Here is a 26,942-nt window from a genome sequence, read left to right on the forward strand (position 1 = left end):
AGGCTGGCGAAGGATACAATTAAGTTGGACAGGAAGACAAAGAAGTTACCAAGTAAGAGTGTGATAGTATTCAAAGTCACATAATATTAGGTCTGGAGGGAAACTGGGGATTTTGGGGCTGCATCAATAGATGATGTTTACTCATCTCAAACTAACAGCTCCTGTTTGCTTCCCAGCACATGTTGAAACCTCTAGTCACCCAACACTCTACAAATAGAAAAATGTGTGTACAGGCACATTATAAATGCCATATCATATCATATCATATCATATCTGTTATGGAGAATTCTCAAAAACGTGCTAATTACCTTCTACCAAAGGTAAATACCTTCTCTTGGATAAACTACTGTTTCCAAGAGAAGTGAAGTGAAATTGACTTTACTTTCATTTTGTAACTTTCTAGACCCAGCACACACTATCTTACAATAGGGTGCTGGAGGGGTTACTTAGTATCCCCTTTGTCTAGTTTCTCATGTAACATTTTTATGTTACCCTTTCTACAATTAATGGCTGGTGGCAGTGGTTTACTTTTTACTACCATTGTGTGTTGTTACTGCGGGCTGTATTCGCAGCTGCAGTAAGGCACCCATGGGTGCCCATTTTGTCAAAATGGCCCAGTCTTCTTTTTTTGCCATTTCTTGTTGGATAGGTCTTTCTTGAGATTTACTCTGTGCGCCAAACCAGGTTTGGTCCCTTTGTTTGTTTTGTCTTTGGTGGCTTCATGAGTGAATCCTGCCTCTGGCTCCAGTATGTCTGGCAGGGGCCGGACGTGAGGGAGGTGCCCGAAACTCTCTGTGCTTAATACTCTTGGTTACAGGAATGAACCCAAAGGTGATTGGCCAGCTATCTGTCTGGCAAGGACAGCCACCCTGCTGTGTGATTGACAGCTAAGCAGGAATGAATGGGAGAAACCTGCATTAGCAGCGTCGACCACTGGACGAAGCAATCTGAAGAACTTGAAAGAGACGCCGGCTGTAACACCTGTACCGTTGGTTTGCCCTGTGAATCCCTGCTGCTGTGCTGAAGCTCTGAATTCACCTCGATTAGAAAAGCCCTGCAAGGAAGACTTCTCCCTTTGCATTTTTGGGACCAATCAACTCCAAAGTGAGCCCATCTGGACATCCTCTCGGAGCTGTCTGTACTTCCAATGCTGCTGCTGGAACCAAAGTGCCAGGGAGAGGAACACCAGATTGTGTGCGTTGCTTTTAAGTCGGACCAGAGTGCTAGGAAGATCCCCTGGATTTTCCTGGTGCAGGACTGACCAAGCCTGAGCTAGCTCAAGAGAGTGCTGGACCCCAGAAGCAAGGAAAGTCTGAAGGGGTATCCGAGAAATGTGGTGTTTTTATTTGCTGTCAGACGCGAGGAGCTGAAACACTGAAGGACTGCTGAATCAAAGTTTGCCCATTGATGCCGCTGACCTTCCCATCACAGTTCAGGAATCCCCAGATGTCCTCCCTCTTGTCCCCAAAACTGAGGCTCAGGAACAACAGTTTCTGCAGAGCTGTACAGGAACAGAAGTCAGCTGGAACCATTTCTTATAACCAGGGGTACTGTAAAGTCTAAGATAATTTACCTATTGTTTTGTAGCCTTACTTGCTCTCAATTGAGACCTGTCTTGGTTACATTGCAGAGTTGCTAATGCTTTGCCCCTCACAAGCCTCACAGCTTGTGGCCCTTCAAGTGTTCTTTTTTTCTACAAACATTCCTAAAATCATTGTGCAAGAATTTTTATCTACCTGAAAAGAAGATCTTCAGCTCCCCTTGACACTGTGCAATTAACATTGGCTGTCCTGGCTCCCTGAGTGACTCTTCTTACATCTGACTCTGTGCTTTATCTTTTCCCCAGGAAAGGGTTAGTTTATTGAACATTGAAGGTTTTAAAAGTACTTATCTGTTTATGAATTATTTGTTGACCTTTGTCTTATCCCTCTATTCTATCTATTGCACCAAACTCAATATTGCTCTTAATGTACCAGTGATAAATCAATGTCCACAGTGTCCTAGCTATTTAAGTCACCTGAGGGTGTAGGAAATGTCTGTGTGCCACCCCCAATGGGTATCACCTGATTTAGAGAAACTAAGAGTGTGTTTGGAAGTGTATTTTAATTGTTACAGATATTGCTCCCTTCTGAAGGCTGATATAACTGACTGTGAAATAAATTAATAATTGTTTTATCAAGCAACCTTAAGTGTAAGTATTTATTTGGATAACTGTACTGTGAATCTCTGTGTCACAATATTACTGCTCACAGTGACCCCTCTTGAGAAAAGCTGGGCTGCTCAGCCACACTACCCAACTGTGTATTTCAGACGTATACCAAAGGTTGGGTACCTATTGCCAGGAGGTCAAGGTTATTGTAGTGCACCCAAATGGTACTGCATGCAATCTTGCCTATCAATATCAAATAGTGCATGGACATAGTAAAGGCAGACTATGAACGTGCTGCAGGAGGACCGCTGGTGAATGACAAGGAGAAAACTAGAGGAAAATATAGCTAGTGGCGTATCCGTCTGCATCAACTGCACCGGTGGATGTATTGGAAGCAGAGAGGTTGTAGTATGTGTTGAAGAAAGAACACAAATATGCCCGTTTGCTCCTCTCTAGAATAACGTTTTTATTCAATGGCCCATCGAAGTATATGACACTCTGAAAGGGTTCATTCAGTCTGTAGTCATGTGTGATGTCCATCCATTTGGGCTCATGTAATTTATATTTTACTACTCCAAAAAGGACTACCATGTCATTATTATTATTTCCTGCTACTCAGGTAGAGGAGTAGAAGGTAAGACGGTGAGGGAATCATCCTCGGCATGGTCATTGTGGGTGGATGTGATTAAATCAAGAACGGATTGCTCAAATGTCTTCCCAGCCGAAATATATTGACATATATGTACCTGTTATGTTAAACGTTCTTATACCACACACTGTTGCCACCTGCATGGTTTCTTGGTGCTCCTAAAATATGGAATTTCATTTCTTATAAACATGATCTTTTCAGGGAACCAGTGGCATTTTGGTTGACTTTTCTCTGTTCAGCTGTTCGCATTTCCAGCACCAGTTGCAAAGTTGTATCCACACACATGTGGCATCATAGATGGCATCGCATTATGCATGATGCCTCTTCTGTCAAGAAGAGGCACCATGCAGCAAATGCAGCACATCTGTTTTAAAGTGTGGAAAATCACCTTCTAGGGATTATCTTTCTGCACTGAAAACTTGCAGCTGTGTTGCTGCATACTTGGAGGTAAAGGCAAAACAAAGCAAAACTTGACCTGAACTTCTAGTGAGCAATTCAAAACAGTTCCATTTCATACTATGGTATGTGTCTTGATAGAAGTGTTGACATTGCTGTTCCCTCTTTGCTTGGCTATTCCCATGACTGCATTACTTCACTGCTTGTAAGGGCCTGTTCTTCTGTAGGCTGAGTTTCCCATCAACCACCTCCTGTCCTTCTTACCCAATGCCCTACTCCCATAATATCACCTCTACCCTTGTCCTTTCACTTCACTGCTTTGCAACACATGCTCCCATTACTTGCCACATAGTGCTGAAAAGAAAAAGGTGTGCCCCCTTCAATTTCTGCTCCATTCTGCAACAGATTCTGGTGTCAGTTCCCAACAAGTATTTATTTATTTGATGAATAGGGAGGTCAATTTCAATCATAAATTACATACAACACATTTACAGATTTCGGAGGTGTTCCGTTGAAGAAACAGGTAACTTAAAAAGGTCACATTAACCTAAGGAGGGAAGCACTCAAAACTAAACAGGGGCAATGTATAAATATGCACAATTACATTATTAATCTTCACTTGAAGGAGTGGTGGGGACCGGTAGGGATAAGGGGTTAAGTGGATAGGGGGAGCTACGTCTTAAGAAACTAAGTATAGCTTAAGCCAAGCTTTGAAGAGATCCACAGTTGGGTTGAATTTGAGTGTGATGGCCAGTGGGTTGCAGTGGAATTGGGCGAGAAGGGTGAAATAATGGTAGTGAGAGGAGTCACAGGGGGGCTATGGGACACAGAGTTTCAGTGCAGAGGGGGACCGTAGTTTATTGAGATGGTGGGAAAAAAAGAGATACAATCTGTCACTTTTTGAGGTGGTAGATAATTGATAGTTTTGTAAACTATTAATTGAACTTAAAAAGATAGTGGTCATGGATGGTTTACAAACCAGCATGTTTACAGTGGGAAGAAGTGGGGTAGGATGTGTAAAGGTTGTTAAGAGTGCATGTAGCAGAGTACGGACATTGTACAGAGGGGGGAAGGAGTAGAGAGCAAGGCCAAGAGGTGTGCTCTAGCAGAAGTCAGGTTTGCTGTGTAAGAACGACAGTGTAGATTAGAGTTTTTTCATGGAGTGGTCAGAAAGACATGGACACATTTTCAGAATGTTGAGAAGGTTAATACGGTCAGAATCGGCAGTAGTAGTGATGAATTCCTGCAATCACAGGTTTCAATCAAAGAGGAACGTCAGATTACAAGACTTTGGTGAGGGAGGAAGATGGTTGGGCGGTAGAAAGAAGAATGATGGGAGAGATGCAATTGGAATCCAGGAGAAGGTGATTTCCATTTTTCAAGAGTTCAGAATTAGGTAGTGGAGAGACATATAGCCACAAAGGAAAATGTGTGTGTCATCAACAAAGAGGTGATAGTGAAGGTCAAAAGAATAAAGAAGTCTACCTACGTCAGAGGTGTAGAGGGTGAAGATCATAGGTCTAAGGAATGATTCAGGAGGGATGCCAACAGAGGGCAGCGTGAAGTTAGATGTCTGTGAGTTCCAGGAAATTTTTAAGGATGAAACTTCCAGGAAGGATACAATCCAGGAGAGATCATTGTGAAAACTATGACCTTGGAGAGTGAGGAAGAGAGATGAGTGGTTGACAGTGTTGAAAGCAGCATAGAGTCCCAAAGGCATGTGTATAGATGAACGTTTGGAATCTTGAGCATGAGTGAGAAAGTTGGAATAATTGCAGGCTCAGTGGGGTAGTTACTATGGAAGCCGGATTGAAGTGGATGTACAAGGCCATATCCAAAAGGTATTTGGTGATCCAGTTGAAGAGCACTCAATCAAGGACCCTTAAATCTGGCGAATCACAGAACTAGCATGATACTTCACAAGGACAGTTGGTTCAGTAGAGGTTTTCTTCAATTCAATGGCGGTATGGCAGTGGCAGATCTGAGCACGGCAGGAAAGCCTTCAGTGGAGAGAAAAGAGGTTAAAGTACTTAGAGAGATAAGGTTAGGTGATTGAAGCTATGCCTTTAACTGTTTGTTACCCAAACCGATGATATGAGCTCAAGACAGTTGGTGCTGCAAATAATGGTTGCTAATTTGGTAGTAGTGGTAGAGAAGAAGTAGTGGAGAGTAGAATGGGTAGGGAAGACAGGTGGTAAACAAAGGACGGTGGAGAAAAAAGGCAGAAGAAGGCTGTGATTGTGTCATGAATTTTGGAGTATGTAGAGGAAAAGTATTAAGAAATGTCCTTACATAGAGAGGGTGGTATATATTGACATGTGAGGTGTGAGCAAAAGCTATAGCCCCTGATCTTTTGGTTGTAGCCCCGGATAGAATCTCAGGAGCTACAGCCAAAAGACTAGCTAGCCCCCAGTCCCAACAGTTCCGACATCAGCTTAGCCCCGGGTCTTTTCCAGACCTAGCAACTCCCCTGCTTAGGGAGTTGATTTGGTTTGTGAAGTAAGGAGGATTTGGAAGTGTCAAGTGCAGAGATGAGAGAAGCAATGATTTTTTTAGACTAGAAGTAGGGTGGGGGTCTGTGATTTGTGCCAGTGCAGTAGATAACAGTGCATGTTTGTTTTGATGGTCAGAATCTTAGAGCTGATCTAACCCTGAAGATCAGGAAGCGATGGTTTGAATGTGTAATCAGGATAGTGTTGTCAAAGTTGGTGATACGTGCCTAGTGAAAATGTGAAACAGAATGGTCAATTGAAGAGGAATGAGCAGGGGAGAGAGACAGGAAAGTAGTCCTCACATCATAAAAATAAGAGTCATGAGATTCCTGCTTGAATTTCCTTCAGTCATGGAAGAGTAGAGATGAGGGGTAGAGGGTGATGAGACCAATTTGTTAAAGTGAAAAGTTGAGGGATCAGAAGGAGACTGGACAATGGAGAGTATAGAGGAGGAAAGCGTAGTACATAGAAAGACAATGTCAAGATAGCTCCCACCAAAGTGGATAGGCTGCTTTTGGAGGAAGTAGATGAAGTGGTCAGTTAGGCAGGAGTTAAGTTCAAGGGAGTGGCTGAGAAGTGTGTAGGAAGTATACATTCCTAAAACCAATTGGTATGCCAGTAGGAAGTAACTCAAGGAGAAGTTTCAGACTAGGAAAGAAGGAGTTGGGAGGACCAGGAGGTTCACAGAGAGCCAGAACAGTGGGAGGAGTAGGAAGTAGTAGTTGCATAGTGGCATATTCAAAGGAGCCATAGTTGATACCAGAGGAGGCTAGGGGGGAGTGTTTGGGCACTATTGATAAGAAACCCCACCCTGTCACCCTTTCGAACTGGGCAGGGAGAGTGGGAGAAGGTAGCAGAGTCAATGTGGAGAGCAACTATTGCAGCACAATCATGAGGAGAGATCCAGTTTTCTGTGACAGCAAGAAGTGAACGTTGAGGGTTATTAGAGTCAAAGTTGTTGGTTGTTTGGGAAGAATTGTTGTAGGGGATTGTGTGAGTGATAGGAGATTGGTGAGAGGAGCAAGTATTGCGCATGAGGTGAGGGTGGTATATGCGGATAGAAATTCAGGGAGAACAAAAGGGTTTTGTTTGAGGCTGAAGAATCAGGAGAGAGATAGGAGATGGGGAGGGTAGATAGTGAAACTAAAGTTAGACCAAGTTGAGGCTGGAAGCATACAAAAGAAGACAAGGAGTAAATTGAGTACAAGAAGAATGGGGGTAAGTCATGCTGCATAATGGAGGGTACAATAAACAGAGAAGAGAATAAATGATTCAGCCCAAGAGACAGAGGGCAGCTGGGTGAGTGGAAATGCAGGGGGAAAATATTTGGCTGAGAAGCTACAGGTGTACATTTTGAGTTGAGCTAGGATAGAGTTATAGGTTACCAAAAGACAGTTAACAGTCCCACACCAGGAATTTTCCTTGGTCTGGTAAGATAACAGCAGCTCCATGGTGAACGAATAGCCAATGGGTTGAAGGATCCCTATGTGTGGAAGCAGGAGTCAGGTGAAGGGTGTGCACACCTGAGTCCTGGCTTGAGCAGGGGTGTTCAGTCTGCTCTTTCCAGCCCCAACAGGCCCAAACAGGGAGTTATAATTTACTACTTTTGGCCTTAGCTGCAGATGCCCGTACTTGACGCCCAGATGACACTCAATAGTAAGGGAGGCATTGTAGCACATAACCCTCTGGGAGTCAATATCATTGATCTGATGCAGTGCACAATGTTCAGCACAGCGTTGAATTGGCACACCCTGAATGATTCTGTGCTGATATCCTTGCAACAATGATTTAGCACACTGTGACAATTACAGTGTGGTAAAGACATGTCACTGTAAACAAACACTGTCATAGCCATTAACAATACTAAAAACCACACAATTAAATGGTACACAGATGTATACTAGCACAACACTTTGCAGTTACTTTTTCTGGTGCTCTGCATTTATAGCCCAGATTGAGGTTGGCAATATGGTGATATGAGACTACCTGGTGCATAGATTCCACTGCAATATCATTCAACATACTGTGATAAACTGTATTCGTATAATACCACCTTGTTATGAATATCCGTCTAAGCCCATTCGCGTTGCACAGAAAACTGCGTTTGAAATTCTCCGATTTCTAATCAACTTCGCCGCCATTTTAAGAATCATCCGCCATTTTTTATTTTAACTCTTGCTTTGGGTCCTAAAATGGTGCACTGTCTTTTCAACTAAAGCTGAGCTGAACGACCTTTGAGTTACATCAACATTTAGGGTGACCAAGAGCAGACTGTTTGTTCTATGCAATGAAACCTTATGACTCGTATGAACTGCAATCCAACAGTTGTCTGCGCTCACAAGCCTCATCCTCATATAAACAGCGGAACAATGTGGAGCAAACTCAAACCGTGTGCTTTGGTTGTAACATATTGTGTTTGCTCTTGAAACTAGGCCTACTATGAGACGGATACTCAATATTGCCGTTGGATCTTCATGGACAAGCAAACTTGTTAAATCTGTTGAATAATATTGTAATATTTGTCATTTGAACTGGGCACGAACCCTAGCAGAGGCTGGACAATGATCAGGAAAATGCATAAAACAGCTTGCATTAAGATGTACAGCACACTCACACCTCACTGTGTCTGCTGGTACACACTGCAAGGTATTGGAAGCCAGATAGCTATCTGTTTGGCTTTGACTTCTTTACAGAAAGAAAGATACTTGTATCTTTCGACCCGTGATTGGCGTATTTCAATTTGTGGTACTAAGCCTCGATATTTCTTTGGTTTTCAACTGTATTCTTGTACATTCACATTGAAGCATGCAAGATCATCATAGCATGTTGTTTTGGTAAGAATGTTTCTATCCAGCAGGCCCTACAAATTGCACTTCTTAGTGGCATCCATCAATAATCAAACATGCAACCTGCTCTAGTGGTAGAGAACACCACCAGCGGTGGTAATTAGGGCTTGGATATATAGTTAGATTTCAGTTCCACCAGCCGCAGAAGCAAAATGCGCCCGATTGCGATCCGCTTTGCCCCAATTTAACGTTCCACCACCCGATATCGAAACAGCAGTGTTAAGTTTCCTGTGCCACCCCACAAACCCACCATGAATTGAAAAGAGCCATACAAAGTTTCTTGTGTTGCTGTGCGAACCTAGCATTAATTGCAAAGATAGGCACAGAAATGCTCATGCATCTGAGAGAACCTGTTTCAAACAGCACAAAACTAAGACTGAAAAAAACACACCAGGTTTCTCGTCACGCTACACAAAACCAACATGAAAACCAAACACCATGCTCTGTGTGAAACCAAATACAACTGAGAAAATTTCAGTGGTGACAAACCTGGCCAATAAGGCTGATATCATGGAATGGACAGAACTGTGCCTGTTAGGGCTTGGCAGGGTCAAAGGGCTAGAGTCCCTGTCACAAAGAAGCCATTTAGCCATTACCATGTGTCTCCGCTAACCACAAACCAACCCCAGCTCGATAGGATTCATACAAGCAAACAAGATCGTCACCAAAAATACAGCCTTGCAAACCTCATCCAAGTACCCCTAATCACTACCCTCGATCCACCACACTTGCATACCAGGATGCTTATTAACGCTCAGTCAGCCATTTTACACTCAACCAACGTTGCCAATCTCATCACCACTCTTAAGCCAGAAGTCATCTTTTTCACCTGAACTAGACTCTACCCACATCCTCCGATATATTTGACATTATTGGCCCACCTCTATAAAACATCAAGTATGCAGTCTTGTCAGGGGAAAACATAAGGTTATCCATAAGAGTGAATGATTGTGCACTGTGCACAGATGGACAACATTAGAATGTATGTAACTCATTACATTTTAATTACCACTATCACATAAAGAGTTCTTCACTTTTCACATAGTATACACACCACCTCATAGGCGTGGCACCTTCATGTTTGAAATCACTGACGACCTCTTGTCTGCTTCAGTCACCCACTCTACCAATACCTTCAACAGGGACTTAAGCATACCCAGAAACCAGGAAACTAAAACCACCAGAGATGCTCTCCTTTGAATTGCAGAGTTTCTGCTCAAAACACAACATGTGCAAAACCCTACTCACTTAAAGGTAATATCCTTTACTTTGTTCTCTCTTCTCCTTCCATCATCAAATGCTTCAACCCCATCCCACTCGATTGGACATACCATGCTGCATTCCCCTTCACCTTATCACACACCCTCCCTTTTCATAAATATCTGGGCACACCCACCAGGTCCTCACAGCACTTCTTTAAAAATATCCTGGTGTAAGTATTGGAAATCAGCCTGACCACCCTCTCTTCCACCAATGCAAATTATCTCATGGTAACCTTCAAACAAACCTCAAATGAGTTGGCCTATTAAAGAGCCCTTTAAAAACATGGCATGGTAAATTATCTGCCGTGTGGTACATGCAGGAGTTCGCTTAGAGAAAACTCACTATCTGCGCACATGAAAAACATTGGCACAAAAGGTGCAAACCTGAAGGCCATCTCAATCTTAAGGCCTTAGACCGGGCCCTGATTATTGAAACCAAAGCCTCCTACTGATCCTCAACAATTGTGGCAGCCTCTAACTATTAGGATCAAAGAATCTGCATCTTGAAACACATTGTGTATACGCGCATTATAATAACCTAATAAATACAAATTAAAAAAGCCTTCTGCGCAACAGTCAACAACTGTGTAAACCCATTATCAAACCAGAAATACCAGAGTCCTTAGAAAAATACAGTGCCATCAATGATTTCTTCAATAGCAAAATCAGAACAATTGGACATCATCTCTGCTGCCACAGGGCCTACTAACCGTGCACCCCCACCCACCTTCCTTTCTGGGAGCAGAACTAAAGTTTGCTGTTAAGGTAAAACATGTGGAGTGCATAAGGCAGAGCGACCTGAGCGGTGAAGGCCAAGTCACAGCCAAAGTTCAGGCAGTTTTTTATAATCTACGGCTGCTTTGACAGGCTCTTCCCTATGTCCCACAAAAAGACCATGCAGCAGTGGTAGGAGCCCTAGTGAATTCTAAGTTGTAATACTGTAACAGCTTACTCGCTGGGGCTCCTGCCAAACAAATACACCGGCTGAAAAAAGCTCAAATCTGCAGTCAGATTGATGTTTAAGGTACACAAATCTAGACCAATATCATGGTTTTGCTGATCAATTCATTGGTTGGCCATGGAGGATCAAATCAAATTCAAAATTGGAAGTTTGATTTTTGAATGTCTGAATAATCTAGCCCCTATGTACCTGGCTGATAAGCTTAACTACTATCAACCTATTAGGCCCTTAAGATCATATAACAGGTACCTGCTGACATCCCTTCAACACGTTGTGTGCCGATAGTGACTGTACATTTTCTGTATTTGTGCCAATTCTAATAATGACATTACCTCATGCTTGTGTTTGGGTGGTGAAATATTTAAAATGAGGCACTAATGTGAGGCAGGGCATCGCACAACTGGTGGATATAGTAATGTTAAAACATTGATTTCCCAATAAATTCTTTTGAAAAACATTGATTTATCTATGTTATTTCTCATAGATGCCCATGAATAATTTAAGAATATTTTCAACTGATGTAAATTACAAACGTATCTACTCCTGAAGAAGGGAAAGTATTTCCCGAAACGCGTTGAGTGATCATATGAATAGTCAACATAACCTTATACAGAAAGTCATCTGTATAACACAATCTGAAGGGGATATTGTACAAATATGGACTATTACACATGACTTTTTAATGGAGTTACTGTGATTGTAGTATGTATGAATAAAATAGTGAATAATTGTGAAAGTGGTTGATCATATATTACCTGAAGCAGTACAAGAAATGTGTTATTATTATTTCTATTCATTGGCCAAAATCTATTTCTTTGTATACAGTAAGTGATTCCAAAATTGTCTAACCAAAATAACTGTGAATGATATATTGAAATTCCTTCATGTATTGTCTGTCTTTTGGACAGAAATGTGAGTGTGCAGGGGATGCGAGGGATCCACAGCCTGTTGTTCTTTTCTGTTCTTTTGAACATCACAACCTAGTGTCAGGGTTGTGTCTTTCTCCTCTGCACCTCCTTACTTTACTTATTTCTCCAAAATGTATATATATATACACGCTCAGGTGTGCAGTTGTGTTTAATTTTCTTTTCTGAAATATTTAAAATGGCTGTAACTAAACCATCCTTGTGAGATATCACATCACCATATAAGCAACGTCCCAAATAATCAATTTGAGAAGTCCTAAAACAGCATTTTGATTTGTGCAGTCTTCACCCTGCCGTACCAAGTCTGTCCAGCACTCTCTTTAATGTGATATCATGATCCCTGATTGAGTAACCCATCACAAGTATATCAACTTGATCATAATAAAACTCCTGCAATGTCACCAGCAACATCCTTCATCACTCTTTCAAAAAAAGCAGCAGCAGATATGAGTCCAAAAGGCATCGTTTTAAATCTAAATGTGCCTTCCTGAGTGATGAAGGTGGTGAGGTCACTGGATTCTGGATGGAGTTTAATCTGGTGGCATGCTGATGCTAGATAAATTCTGGAAAAATGTCTAGCACCAGATGTGATACTAACCAGCTCCCCAACATTTGGAAGAGGAAACCAATCTAGCAATGTATCTAGCAATGTATTTCTTACTCCCATGGGAGGAATAGTCTTACTAGCTCTCAGAACCTTCTCAGAACCTTCTATTCCTAGTATTCCTAGTTTACACCATGATGGTAAAGTTGGCGTACACCAACTTTACCACCATGGTGTAAACTACGTTTACACCATGGTGGATGGCGGATTTACCGCCCCATTCCAAGGTGAGTGGGGCGGTAAATCCCCATTTCCCATTTTACCCTTCCCCATTACCATTTTTGCCCCATAGGGCATAATGGGAGTGGGGAAGCCGCTAATTACGCCACCGTAAATTACGGTGGCGTAATTAGCACCAAGGCGGTTTAGCGCCATGGATTTTAACGGCTGCTAAAAGCAGCCGTTAAAATCGGAATCAGGCGTTAAGGGTTAACGACGGCGTTAACCCTTAACGCCTGAGTTGTAATGAGGCCCATTGTGTGACCACATGGTCACGACACTCAAACCCCTTCAGTATGCGCACACACTCAGGGCCCCTGTCCTCCTACTATGTGCTTATCTAGGGGTAATGTAAAGTGAGTGATACCAAGTCCTTATGCCATGACTACCCTGATGCTGCTAGAGTGCAAAGGAACACAAGCGCAACAGTATTGTGAGCTCATGTAAATTTCTTAAATGAGATACATAGAATTCCATCAAGTGTAAATGTACAGGTAAACGTGTATTACTGCTGTCAACCGTATTGGTCTGTTGCTCCTGCGTACTCCACCAACCCTAATGCTACCTCACATATCGTGTTTACAATGTGATGCTAAAACTGCTAATATTGCAAATACTTACCCTATAGTGACTAATGGAGCTGTAGATATAGTTAATGAATTCTGAAATGAATATGTACTGATGTAAATACTATAGATGTGTAACCCCTTAGCCATTTTTACATTATACATTATGCATTATTACATTATACGAATCCCTTCGTCTTCAACGCAATCCAATACGATTTGCAGCTTGCGAGAAGGCTATCATCGCAGGCATATTCAAGGCCACCTCTCCTCCCTTCCCATTGAAGCCTGCCAGAGAAAGCAAAGGCCCGAGCTACACCGCCGCACCTCCCCCAGTTCGGCTGGTGCCACTTCAAGCATTCATGGTTCCCCCGCAGCTCACATGGCCACGAACAGCCACCTGAATTATTTACAGCCGAGCAGCAAAATCCGGCCATAACCAGAGGCCAGAGGTGCCCCCTCATAGGTCCCACGACCCACCAGTTCACCCCAGATTAATGACGCTTGTAAAAGAAGACACCTAATATTGCACTAACATTGTGTAAAAGCATCCGGCATGACTTCTAACGAGACCCAAAGCTCGGACAGCTTACCCCATGCCCTGAGACCCGACCCCATGGCCTATAATACCTAGTCAAAAGGATAACAGCAACCCTGTATTGATGTATCGCCAAAGTACCCCACCTAATGCGCATTCCTCCTGTGTTATATTAACCTGTAGAATAACCTATTGTAGGATTTACAGGGCAACTGACATTGCAGCATTGAATGAATGGGGTGTGCCTGGCACTTAGGGCAGAAAGCCAAGAAAGACATCCATCAATGACACTGACCACGCCTGACCGGACAGCGCCTCCCGGATGAGCCCAGCTGACCTGCCCACCCCACGTTGGCACTCAGCGGTGTCCACCAACCACGGAGCGACGCATCACAGCTGCACATATATATAGTCGACGCCACCCAATCCCCATGTCTATGTGCCCCCTATAGTGTGTAGGTGCCTATGACACTTTTTGTAAATATAAATGCTGGTCTTTGCGATTGTCAGACAGAGCGCTCTCGGAGTTTGCAGAGTTCTTTGCATGCCCTATTTTGACTTAGATAAAGCTTCCCTTAAGCTCACCCGCACTTGGTCCTAGCCTTATTTCCATTTGTGGGAGAGTCCATTCTTGCCTCTCATTGCGGGGAGGGTTGTGCTATCTGGGGACGCTCGCCTTCAGTGGTGACCCCGATTGCGTGATTACATCTCCTGGTACATCCTTTCCGTCCCCTCTGGCACGAAAATCTCTGGTCGAAAGGGGAGACGCATGGTACGCCTGCTCCGGAAAGCTACCCGCCTAGGCCAACTGGTACGCTCAGAAGTGCGCACGTATTAGAGAATGGGTAAGGGATCCCGTTTCAAAAAATCCCCTTTGAGCACCGCTCGCTGGGGCTGGCCGTTGAGCGTGTGGCAGCGCCGCCTGGACGAACCCAGTTCGGAGACTCTCGGTTCAAGACGGGCACGTGAGTATTACGTGTGAGTGATCATAAGGGATACGGGGAGTAGGGGAAGGGAGCAGGATTTAAAAAAACAAAAAATACGAATTCATTTAAAAAGGGGACACGGTGGGGATCACTAGAATCAATACTATACTTTCTTTCCTTTTTCTTTGCATATGGCCATTAGGATCAAAAGGTGAAAAGAGATAAAGAGACGGGAACCTAGCTTTGCAAGGGGGTGGATGGCAGCGCCGCATAGTGCTATCTTGACTAGTACTGGGAATATATGAACAAGTGGAGAATAAGATAAAGGTGTCGGTAGAAAAGGGAGACACGGTGAATATATTAGTAAACGCTTTTCTTTCATTCTTTCTGGGTCTATAAATGAAAATAGGTGAAATACTTAGTAAGGACAAAAAGAGATTTGCGTGAAAAAGGGGGACCTCATAACAAATAAAGAAAGACTAGGTGAAACAAGGGAGGGAAGAAAGAGATTAAAGGTTAACTTCCAATAGGGTATCGACTATCATTGTATATGCATTATATGTGTTGAAACAAAACCATGTTATGATGATTTTAGTAAATTGTAAAATGTGTATGATCATGGTGTGGTCATGGGAAGTGTGGCCAGGAAACATCATAAGGTGGTAAGCCCAATGAATTAAGCTGTTTGTTTTGAATATTTGTGCTGGAAATATTGGTAGTGTGCAGAAGGTGGTTTGCTCTTGTATGTGCCCCCTAAGTAATTTTTAGTATAAACTACACAACCACACACTCCCTTATTGCCAAGGTGTAAGAAAAGTACAAAGTTTTAGAGATACATATCTATATATATATTGTTATAACAAGCCAACTGCATACAATGGGGAAAGAGACACCCCTGGCCCATATCTGTAAGAGCTTACCTGGATATGCTGAACGCATTAGAAGTACCACGATCAGTGGGTCACAGAGTTAAAGGGAGTAGGTCTGCCCCAAATATGGCCTGAAGGAGGATCGTTTGATAAAAATGTTCTAGACGTGGTGGCTACCTGCATCTTTATGAAATATAAGGGGAAACAGTTCCACAATAGGAGGGAGATATTAGATCTCTGGCGATTGTTTGAGGAGGTGCCTCCTATTTAAAAGATAGAGCCGACGACCAATTTGCCGTCCACCACAGACAACCCATTACTGATACCCAAAGGCGATAAAGAAGTGACTGAGGAAGAAAAACAAGGTGAAGTGACACGGTTGTACCCTATACTTAATAAACTGGTTCCCGCAGAGGGGTATAGCGACCCCACCTATGTGCCCCCAACTCAAGCTACAACAACACATGGCCCGACTGCACCCCCGCAGTATGAAAGTCATAGACAGCGTGGACAGATAAGTACACCCACAGTAGACATAGAGAAGTTAACAGAGGATTTAGATTCAAGGCTCTCATTAGCAAGAGAGGAATTATATAGAATTAAAAATATCTGTGAGCAAATTGGGACTAATGCTGCCCGGTCAGAGCAAACACCAAGGACACAAAACAATGACAGGACGATTGAGGAGGGGTGTAAGAAGGGGGAAATATTGTTCAGAATACAAGAAGAGCCCACGCGAATAATGGAAATAGACGGGGCAAGTGAGCATGCTGATGATGAGATTTTGGTCACAGGGGGAAGAGAGGATTTGTGGTGTGATGTGGAGGACGATGAAGAAGAAGGTGGGAGATTAAGTGTGGCAACGGGAGGAGAGAGTGGGAGAATGGATAGTGCACATCTGGGGAGAACAATGGATGAGGAAAGAAGGGAACAAAGGTGAGTACAAGCAGAGCAACAAAGAGGAAGTTACAACTCCCATTGATACACAGGGGAGGAGGGAGACCACACTACATACCCTGGGCTGAAATGGATAAGGCCAATCTGTTAAAATGGTTAACACTGCTGTCTGGAGGGGCAAGTAAGTGGATATATGCATTCGAGAAGCACACAGCGGGGGTCCCACTGGCGGTAGGGGATGTAAAGAGCCTGCTAGTATCAGCGGTAGGGGACCAGGCAGATAGGGTGTGGGTAAAAGCTGGTTTCCCGGGGGTAACACTAGATTGTGACCGTCATGATGATGCCTCGTTCAACACAGTGCGAGCACGAGTGTGGGACGCATTAAGAGAAACATTTCCAGATACACCAGACTTACAGTCGGTTATGCAATGCACAACGAACGAGGGGGAGGATGCTATGGATTACATTTTCCGGGTACAGGAGATGTGGAGAGCGGAAACGGGCACGCCCTGGTACCAGTCAACATCATTATTTTATTTCATAATAAAGAGAGGCCTGCCTAAACAGGTGCAGAAAGCACTTGACAAAATTGCAGGGATCGAGGCGAAGGGGTGGCCCGAAATACAGAGTATAATAGTACACCACTGCAAACGGATAAAGGAACGAGAAAATGAGATAGCACAAAAAAGATTGGCAGATGAGGCCAAGTTAGTACAAACGAAACTGGTCAAGGTCGCTGCAGCAGTTGCGGCGCTCCCACATAGTAGGGAGGGAGACGAGGAGGGTCTGGTAGCAATACATGGGAGGATGGCAGCGAATTGGGCAGGAGCGGGACAACCACAGTGGAACGGACAGGAGCAGTACGGAGGTCCGCAGTGGCAGGATTGGGCCCCTCGAGGGGGACGAGGTGGGTACAGGGGTCGCAGAGGAGGGGGGCAGGGGTATGGTGGTAATGGAGGATATGGGGGGCAAGGCCCCAGAGGTGCACAAGGTAACTGTTGGAATTGCGGGAGGTGGGGGCACTTCTCACGAGAATGTAGGAACAGACCAAACAACAGATTTCAGGATATGGAGCAATACGGTAACCTCCACCCAGGGAGCCCCATGGCCTCCCAATGGGAAGACAACAGAGGCAACAGGAGCAAGGGTATGTAGACCAAAGACCTGCTCAACACAATAGAACACAGGGTCACCCACAGAACGACAAACCTATGCACTACACATCAGGAAACCTGTTCGCAACAGTTGCGAACGGGGCACCTGCCCCCGCCCCCTACAGTGGTGTAGCAGTAGTGTCAGGCAATGTCTTTAGTCAAGGGGGAACCATGAGGCATCCAGCATAGGACAGCCCACAGGGAACACTTGCGTGTCCCATCCTATCTACCACCTACAATGCAGCGGAGGAACCATTAGTGGGGGCGCAGATAGGAGACAAGCAGTTCATATTCATGGTGGATTCGGGAGCCGAACAATCATGCATACGTGAGTGTTGGTTTCCGCTTTCTAACCGTAGGTTGGAGATGCAGGGGTTCTCTGGGGCTGTCATCGAAGTTCCTTACACAGAAGAGTTGGATGTGACAGTGGGGGGTAAGACAGTGAGGACGCCCCTACTGTATTACGAACATTCCCCAATAAACGTGCTCGGAAGGGACCTTCTCAGTAAGCTCACTATGACTATATCCTTCACAGAAAGAGGGATAGTTTGCTCCACCCCAGCAATATGCCCGCTGCGTGGAATGCTAGTGGTACATGCGCGAGCAACAGCACCAGAGATACGTGGCATGCCAGTAGACGAAAGTGTGTTCATTGAAGGGTTGAAAACTCTAGCCCGAGTAGTACCTGAGCTAAAAAGGTTAGAATGGAGGGTACCAACAGAATTTATCTTCTGCCCAATAGTATGCACAGATATTACACCAGGGTCAGTGATATCTTTAGATTTGCATGCAGTACAGATATCAGCCAAACGAATTGCAGTAATTGGTATGGACATAGATGGGTGTGAATGGCGCACTGTGTTGTGCATCAATGCTGACATTGCCTTACGTGATCTATCAGATGAGGATCTCTTTTCTGACTCAGAAAGTAACGGAGAAATAATAATGGAAATAGCTATACAATGTGATATCTTGATACAAATGAGACAAGTGCCTGTACAATTAATGGCTGTGGTGGGAGCACCACCTTCCTTTTTTGATGACGACATGAAACTAGTGCCAAGCAACTTGTGGACTACAGGCCCCCATGATGTAGGGTTGTTGCACGGAGTTACACCAGTCACGATAAAACTAAAACCAGGAGCAATCCTGCCCCAAGTCAAACAGTACCTATTGTCCCGTGAAGCTGAGGAAGGGATAAAAGAAACGATAAGTGCCTTATTGGCCCAGGGAATAATAATACCCTCAAATTCCCCATGTAATACTTGCATTTACCCAATCAAAAAAGCAAAGGGAGGGGCATGGAGGATGATCCAGGACCTACGCCCACTAAATGACGTCATACAAAAAGAGTTTCCCCTAGTCCCGAACCCTGCATCAATACTTTGCAGTATCCCAAAAAACGCATCACATTTCACAGTAGTTGATTTGAAAAATGCATTTTTCTCCATTGCCCTGGCAGAAGAGAGCAGATACTTGACAACATTTACACTAGGGGGGAAAAGATATGAGCATTGCAGATTACCACAGGGTTACTGTGAGAGCCCCAGTATATTCAATTGTATCCTCCACGAAGACTTGGGAAACTTGACAGCTGAGAGTACAATCATTCAGTACGTAGATGACTTGCTCATATGCGCACAGAATGAGGAAGAGTGCAGGAAGGACTCAGTTACACTCCTAACACTGCTAGCCCACAAGGGGTACAAAGTGGACAGAGGGAAACTACAATACTGCCAACCAGAAGTATTATGCATGGGACAGCTGATATCAAAGGATGGCAAACAGATAATACCTGCCAGAATAGAAGCAATCATGGCAGTGAGGGAGCCAAAAACGTCAAAAGAAATGCAGAAGTTTTTAGGAATGTGCAATTATTGCAGGGCCTGGATACTTGACTATGCAGAATACACAAGACCCTTACTACAAGCACTCAAAGAGGCCCAGCGGGAGAATAAAGAAATAAAATGTTCAAACGAGATGAGTGACTCATTTGCGTCACTGAAACAGCTAATTTCAAGTGCTCCAGTACTCGCCAACCCGGACTGTGAGCGTGAATTTTACCTGTTTTCTCACTGCAAGGGAACACTAATGACAGCTGTTCTGACACAAAAGACCTCCATGGGACACAAGCCATTGTCTTACTACAGTGGCACACTAGATGCAGTTATGCAAGGACAGTTCGCGTGCGAACAGTCTCTTGCTGCCGCCCCATTCGCCATTGAGAAAAGTGCCACTATAGTAATGGGATGCTCCGTTACATTATATGTGGAACACTCCCTTTTCGCAATACTGGAAAGATCAAAAAGCACGCTAACAACACAGCGAGCAACAGCGTACGAGATAATATTATCCAGCGCTAACATCCACATAGTGAGGTGTAGAACAATAAATCCAGCGACATTCATCACAGAGCCATGTACAGTAGAAGACATGCAAAAGCACGATTGTGCAACATACACAGGAGAACAGAGTGAGGGCCAGGTGGTAAGTGAAAATGCCCTAACGGAAGGAGAAGTGTACTTTGTAGATGGATCAGCATCAATTGACATGGATACAGGTGAAAAACATGTGGGAATGGCGGTAGTGAGATTAGAAGAAGGTGAGTACGAAGTGCTAGTACAATATCACCTACCATCACACTTTTCCGCACAAGCAGCAGAACTTGTTGCCCTAATTGAAGCAATACGGGCAGCCAAGGGATGCACGGTCACAATATACACGGACTCAGCATACATGACTACAACGGTACACGGTGGTCTGGCCCGGTGGGGACGGAGAGGGTTTCGCAGGGCGGATGGGACCCCAGTACAACATGCCTAGTTGCTACAGGAATTAATTGAGGCACTTAAAGAACCTACAATGGTGCCAATCGTCAAGTGCCAAGCACATACGTCCAATACAGATATTGTATCTTTGGGAAACGCGGCAGCGGACGCTGCCGCCAAGGAGGCGTCATATTTCCAAAAGGAAACTGCAGGTGAGTACATATTGCAACAGCAAGCGAGTGAGGAACTACCAGAAGGGTACAATGCCATGCCCATATCACAAATACTAGAGTTACAGGAAGGAGCAAGTAATGCAGAAAAAGCATTGTGGGAAAAAAGAGGTTGCAGCCAATCAGCAACAGATTTACTATGGTGTCAGAACAACACAGCTAAAGTGGTGAGGCCCATTAAATCGATGGAGATAGCGTTCCAGCAATTACACTTCCCAGCACACAATGTCAAACAACACTTAGCAGCAGAGATACAGGAAGATTGGTTTGTGCCAGGGCTCCAGGAACATATATCAAGATTAGCAATGGAATGCATAATGTGTCAAATATACAATTCTGGGATGACATTACGGACACTCAGAGGGACAATTCCAAAACCAACAGGGCCCTTCCGGGAACTACATACTGATTACGCAGACATGGGGGAAAGGTGTAATGGGGCACGCTACATGATAGTAGTTGTATGTCCATTTTCAAGATGGGTTGAGGTTGGTCCATGTGCACGTCATGATGCTAAGTGCGCAGCAAAGTTCCTAGTGAGGGAAGTATTCCCGTGCTGGAGAATTTGCGACGTGATTCGCTCAGACAACGGCACTCATTTTATGAACGAACTGTTCAAGGAAGTTACTGCATTATTGGGAATCAAACACAAGCTTTGCTCGATTTATCACCCTCAAAGTAATGGCGTTGTCGAGAAGATCAACGACCTGTTGAAAGGAAGAATGTCTAAACTATGCTTCTCACTGAAAAAGAACTGGGTGTATTGCTTACCCCTAGCACTATTCGAGTTGAGAAACCAGCCAAGTAAGGACCACCACTTGTCCCCTCACGAGATTTTGACGGGGAGAAGAATGCACACAGCACATTCTCCGCTGCGTAGACACTCAGATGCACATAGAAGTGCCACGATATTAGGAGATGAGTTAATTGATTATCTGAAAAAACTGACTAGGGCAGCACGTGCAATCTCAAGACAACTTTCACCGCCATTTACAAGAGAAGAGGGAAACCAAGCTGTCTCATTTGTGGAACAGGACCCCCAGGGACAACTGATGCCAGGGGATTTTATTTATGTTAGAAGTTTTGTGCACAGACGGAGTGCCCCAATATTCCATGGCCCCTACGAGGTAGTTTTTTGTACTCCCACAGCAGTAAAGGTTAAAGGGCTGAGGTACTGGATACATTTAACAGACGTACGGAGGGCATACAATAATGTTCAGGCGGAAGTGAATGAGGAGGCACATACAACAGCAAACGACAACAAATGAAACATTGAATGAAAAAGGTACAGCTAAAAAGAAGTGTACCAGGAATATTAATATGCTAACAAAGAAATTGAATTACAGGTACGAGAAAAAGATAAATGAATAACATTAATGGTTGAAATGAAAAATGGAAAAAGTGATCAAATATGAATGAGAATATGTCTCTCTCTCTCTCTCGTTCTTTCTACACCCATCCCCTCTCTCTCCCTCTATCTCACATTATAATTGTATGGTGGCTACAGTACAAAAAGAAAATGTTTACATGTATATACTTAATGCACTTTTATGTTTCAAATAGGAACAACCATGGCAACAAACGGGCAGCCCGCAACGGAGAGCAATAGAATATCGAGATATAGAAATGCTATAGTAGAAAGTTGTAGATATTCGTATGAATGTGGATTGTCTGTGTGTATCATATTATTTTTTGTGATATTGTTTGGCATAAGCACATATTGGTTCATAGCTTTCATCTCTGTCGAGATGAATGAGAGGGGAGGGGGGAACAGAAGTAATATTGCAAATTAAAATATAACAACTGAAAGGGCAAGAGAAGGTGATTTATTGGTATGGAACGGAGACCAGCTTGTGTGGGGGTATAACACGAAACCGCCCAAAACAATCAACCACTCCAAGAAAAGCAGTGCTGAAATGAATGTTATCATAAGTCCCCTGCCAAATGTCTCTAACTACAATGCCCACAGTCTAAATGACCGCAACCCTTCTGTCATATCGTGGCTTTACAATACCCCCATCACCCTGCCCACACAAGTAACGACCCCTACAGCAGCCAGTACATTACATCATAGAATTACGGAAGAAAACAAAAAGATGGCAGAAAAGTTTGCATTGCTATATGATGAATGGAAAGAGGGGTGTGTGGGAAAAGGGGGGTATAGATCACACATTGCCCATGAAGCTGCGAGAAATAATAGAAGGAAAAAGGAGGTGGGAAGTAGGAAGTATGACGAGTATCATGGTCTGGGTTTAGATCAAATGGAAGACCCAAGACACCCTCACCAGACTAATAAATGGTATGCACACATGAGCGCAACTGCTAAATAAACAACAAATGAGAGCTGCTATGTCTGCTCCCTTATCCCCCATGCCTCCGGAACACCCAAGGTGTTGCTACCAAGCGAATTGCCTCTGATAAATGCCCAATGTCTCCTTCATCTTAGAATTAAGAACACCTTTCAGGCACACAAAATAACTTTTAGCATGCTGCAGAACGAGAAAACATGCTACCCGAAAGTGGAAGGAGTAATATGTCTGAAAGAACAATTTTTTGTAATAAAGGGGACATTATTCACAGACAACAGATGGAAAGACGAAGAAGTTACATGTCAAGCGGAGGCGCTGCGGGGAGTGTCACCTGAAAAGCTGCAGTGGATCGAAAGAACGTGTACACCCATCTGGAAGGAGCACATCACAAAGCTAACATGGGTGACTGCCATTGAAAAACCGTTCAAACTGCAGAAAGAAATAACATATGAACTATGCTTCCAGGGGGAAGGAAAGACCGCAATGGGAATAAACAAAGACTGCAACAGGACCCTCACCATCCCAGACATGAGGAAGCGGACAGCAGCACTCAGGGACACCTACTGGGTGTGTGGCCACCAGGCATACTTGCATCACCCACAATCATGGAGCGGCAGTTGCTCATTGGCCACACTACATTCAGCACTAATGGTGATACAAGAGAGCCACATCAGTGGGGGGAGGAAAGGGCAAGACACCCCCCGCAAAAACAAAGCCCAACCAACAGAAGAACCACAGATGTATGTTTTGTCCTCTGGCAACAAGGAAGAAATGCTGTCCCGAAACAGGCGATCATCAAACTACATATCCAAAGCATCCTCAGAGCTATTGGCACAGATCCCAGACAGATATTGATTGTTTAGCTCTGCAGAGACTTTCTTTGCCTCACTCATTCCAAGCATCCAGGCACGGGCAAATGCTAAGTGGCTCCAAATAACACGTTGGGAGCTGATCCAGTTAGCAAACGATACTGAAGAAGGTTTCAACGTGATCAAGGTAGAGCTGGGAGCCCTGCGGCTAATGACAATGAAAAATAGGTATGTCCTAGACCTAGTAACAGCAATGGACGGAGGTGTTTGCCAAAAAATTGGAAGTGCATGCTGCACTTTCGTACCTTCTGAAGACGCAGATAATGGTACATTGTCCCACGTGATCGCAGCAGTGCACAACCTAGGAGAAAGAATGAAAACGGAAGGTGGGGCAGAAGCAAGCACGTGGTTCGACAACCTCTTCTCCTGGGTCCCATCATGGCTGGGAATGACTGTTAAACTACTAATGCCCACAGTAGTGTTTTTACTTCTGATTTTTTGTGTGTGCCAGATGGGCCTTCGATGCTATGCAGGCGCGGTACCAAATGGTACATTGATGATGGTGACAATGGGCAATGCTCGAGGCACAGTGCAAGCTATGCAGGAAGCTCAAGTGCAAACAGGTGAAGAGTCTGGGCCTAAATACCAGATGGTGCCGGTATACCGCAATGGGGATATAGTAGAGAGATTATGGCACACAACAATTAGAGAGCCCCGGGAGCTTGAATGGTATGAGGAGGTGTGGGTAGACTTGGAGGGAAATAGGGATTGTATATACCTAACTTGTATCCCAGACGAATAGGCTAGAAGGGGGGAAAGCCTGAGGGGGGTTGCAGGGCCTGGATGCCCATAAAGGGCACCCCGGCATGGGATGAGGCGGTGGCTGATGAAAAGGAATGTGAGCGGTTGGGGGACTTACGGTATTCGTTACTTAAGTAACGAAAGGGGGGAAATGTATGGGAGGACAGGTCAAAGAGACCCCCCTCCCTGCAGTCCCCTCCTTGTGATGTCTATGACCCGTCAGGAGACCCCCTGCCACCAGGGCCCAGGTGGTGGGTGGACCACTGGCCGACACATGGACCAAACGTACTGTATTAGGCTAGACCCTGGGAACCATTTTGAAAACCAGAACGCCATCTTAAGACATGACTCCATGTGCGCTGCAGCACGGCCCCCACCTTCAGAGAGTCCTCGTCTACCCTGTTGCCTCCGCTCCCTGGCAGATCCGTGAAAGCCCGTTCCCACGACCAGTCGGACATGAGCTAGTGTTAGAGCAAACACTGCATCTTTCACCTTCCGCAGTGCATCATTATCCTCAGCGTGACCCGGGCAGCGGGGCTGGCTTGGAAAATAACTGTAAACTATCCTCGATGAAACAAAAGCCTTAATCCCACACCAAGAAACTGCACATACATATATGCATATATATACATATATTGCATTACAATGATATCCCTTCTGCACGACCTCCGTGTCAAAAATCTACAAACACTGTACAAACAAAAGAATGTGTCGTGTGACCACATGGTCACGACACTCAAACCCCCTCAGTATGCGCACACACTCAGGGCCCCTGGCCTCCTACTATGTGCTTCTCTAGGGGTAATGTAAAGTGAGTGATACCAAGTCCTTATGCCATGACTACCCTGATGCTGCTAGAGTGCAAAGGAACACAAGCGCGACAGTATTGTGAGCTCATGTAAATTGCTTAAATGAGATACATAGAATGCCATCAAGTGTAAATGTACAGGTTTAACGTGTAATACTGCTGTCAACCGTATTGGTCTGTTGCTCCTGCGTGCTCCACCAACCCTAATGCTACCTCACGAATCGTGTTTACAATGTGATGCTAAAACTGCTAATATTGCAAATACTTACCCTATAGTGACTAATGGAGCTGTAGATATAGTTAACGAATTCTGAAATGAATATGTACTGATGTAAATACTATAGATGTGTAACCCCTTAGCCATTTTTACATTATACATTATTACATTATACGAATCCCTTCGTCTTCAATGAAATCCAATACGATTTGCAGCTTGCGAGAAGGCTATAATCGCGGGCCTATTCAAGGCCACCTCCCCTCCCTTCCCATTTAAGCCTGCCAGAGAGAGCAAAGGCCTGAGCTACACCGCCTCACCTCCCCCAATTCGGCTGGAGCCGCTTCAAGCATTCATGGTTCCCCCGCAGCTCACATGGCCACGAACAGCCACCTGAATTATTTATAGCCCAGCAGCAAAATACAGCCATAACCAGAGGCCAGAGGTGCCCCCTCATAGGTCCCATGACCCACCAGTTCACCCCAGATTAATGACGCTTGTAAAAGAAGACACCTAATATTGCACTAACATTGTGTAAAAACATCCGTCATGACTTCTAACGAGACCCAAAGCTCAGACAGCTTACCCCGTGCCCTGAGACCCGACCCCATGGCCTATAATACCTAGTCAACAGGAAAACAGCAACCCTGTATTGATGTATCACCAAAGTACCCCACCTAATGCGCATTCCTCCTGTGTTATATTAACCTGTAGAATAACCTATTGTAGGATTTACAGGGCAACTGACATTGCAGCATTGAATGATCGGGGTGTGCCTGGCCCTTAGGGCAGAAAGCCAAGAAAGACGTCCATCAATGACACTGACCACGCCTGACCAGACAGCGCCTCCCAGATGAGCCCAGCTGACCTGGCCACCCCACGTTGGCACCCGGCGGTGTCCACCAACCATGGAGCGACGTATCACAGCTGCACATATAGATAGTCGACGCCACCCAATCCCCATGTCTATGTGCCCCCATTAGTGTGTAGGTGCCTATGACACTTTTTGTAAATATAAACGCCTGTCTTTGCGATTGTCAGACAGAGCGCTCTCGGAGTTTGCAGAGTTCTTTGCATGCCCTATTTTGACTTAGATAAAGCTTCCCTTAAGCTCACCCGCACTTGGTCCTAACCTTATTCCCATTCGTGGGAGAGTCCATTCTTGCCTCTCATTGCGGGGAGGGTCGTGCTATCTGGGGACGCTCGCCTTCACTATGATGATCTATGATACATGAATAATAACTATTGATCTATTGATACAGGCATGTGCAAATGTGTATAAGATACCTCTAAAAGGAAGGATATGTTTAACAAACATGTATCACAAAACCAAGCTACAGAGTAGAAGCCCTCAATGGCAAGATATCTAAAGGGACACTTACAAGAGGTTTGATGACACCCATCTGTGCTGTTCACAAGTCTTATGTATGCATGATGGAACCAACCTACACAAAGGCTCCTGAGAAAGAGACTTGGTATTGCTGCACTAAGGAAGGGGCTTCTCTTTTGGAATGAATTCAAGCTTTACAAGTAAACTCCAAAACGTTAA

Source organism: Ambystoma mexicanum, chromosome 5p (genome assembly GCF_040938575.1).
Source record: "Ambystoma mexicanum isolate Mex_15411 chromosome 5p, UKY_AmexF1_1, whole genome shotgun sequence".
In the NCBI taxonomy this organism is placed as follows: domain Eukaryota; kingdom Metazoa; phylum Chordata; class Amphibia; order Caudata; family Ambystomatidae; genus Ambystoma; species Ambystoma mexicanum.